The following is a 1588-nucleotide window of genomic DNA, read 5'->3' as shown; positions in this document are numbered from 1 at the left end:
GCCCTGCCTGCCCTGCCTGCCCTGCCTGCCCTGCCTGCCCTGCCTGCCAGCTAGGCCGCGTCCATGACGGTGGCGTTAGCCAGGGAGGCCATTTTTAAGCCCTGTGTTCCCCTGGGTTGGGCAGGCCGAGTTTGGTTAGGCCACCAACATGGCCTGGCCCAGGGAGGGGTGTGAACCCCAAATAAAACATCCGAGTTGCCACAGCTCAGCAGCTGTCCTTGATGAGACTCCTGGCTTAGTGCTGGACTACATCTCCTCTTCACAGGTTACCTCACACTCGTGTTCCCATTATAAACGCACTCTGATCACTGTCTCTGTGGGCCAGTGATCCCAACAAATACTGTCAGTCAGCAAGGCCGTGGTGACAACTCGGTAGCCAGCAGGTGTGGGTGGCTGGAGCAGCTATACTCTTCAGAGGAAGACAGGGGAAGAGGCTTTTTCTTTTCTTTTTTACATAGGCTCCCCTTCCAACTTGGCACTACGTGATTTATAGACCCATGCAGCTCTACAGATATTATTTACAGTATTAATATTTCCTCTGTTACACCTTTAAATCTTTCCAGGCTCAACTTTAGATGATGCTATCTTCATGCTGAAATGAAACTATTAAATTACATCTCAATCTAAGATGAATGACAACTGTCAAATGAGTGACTCAACAGAGATGAAGCAGAAAGCGCCTGAGATTATGTGAGGCTGATTTATAAAGATTGCATAAAGATTTCTATAACCCTAGCTTCATGACTCAGCATATCAGACAGTAATAAGTTACAGTAGGTAGAAATTTATTTCTGCTAGAAGAAGCTAAGGAAAACTTCTCCCTCTTCAAGATCAGCTATCTCCCAGCTAATTCTGCTCAGGCTAAGCCTCCCTGCCAGAAACAATCACAGTGCCTATCCCAGCCTGAAGAAAGCCCCAGATCCTTAATGCTTGATGCTTTGCATTATCTTTCAATAAATTACATTTAAAGAACATTTTTCCTTCATGGTACAACATTGGAGACATTTATGATGCTGTCCATCCTCCAGAGAGACTACATTAAAACATTCTTGTTAAGCCCCCATCTTGAGCAGTCAGATGGTCCTCAAGTGAGGCAGAAGCGGGGTGGGCTTGGCACGGGAGTATGACAGTCTTTAAACTTGCAAAAATGGAAACTTTTTCCTTGCATAGCTTTGCTGGCATTGTCATTTCTGATGTCAGTAACTGCACATTTTCCTGCAGAAGAGGAGATTAATGCAATGTTTAGTGGAACAAAAATGTGATTTGTCTGTGCACCTGGTGGTGCTTATCACTCATATTTAAGGAGGTAAACAATGCAGTCAGGCATGCTCAGCTTTCTGTATTGAAACGTGAAATTCCTCTCTGAATGAAACCAGTTAAGGTCTTTTCAACTCGTGTGGGCATTGATCGTGCCCCAAAGTCATTGTCTAGGATCGAGTCTTGAAAGTGAAACTCCAGTTTGTGAAGTTTTGTGAGTGGTTGAGCACACATGCAGGCATGTTTTCAGGTGCTTGCATGCAAATTGTCTTGAAGTCAACTGAAAATGCAAATTAAAAAGGAGATTAAAGGAGGCTAAATCAAAAGAACA

The sequence above is a fragment of the Athene cunicularia genome (assembly GCF_003259725.1).
Source record: "Athene cunicularia isolate RWA chromosome Z unlocalized genomic scaffold, athCun1 chrZ_part4, whole genome shotgun sequence".
In the NCBI taxonomy this organism is placed as follows: domain Eukaryota; kingdom Metazoa; phylum Chordata; class Aves; order Strigiformes; family Strigidae; genus Athene; species Athene cunicularia.
This window is presented reverse-complemented; position numbering follows the sequence as displayed.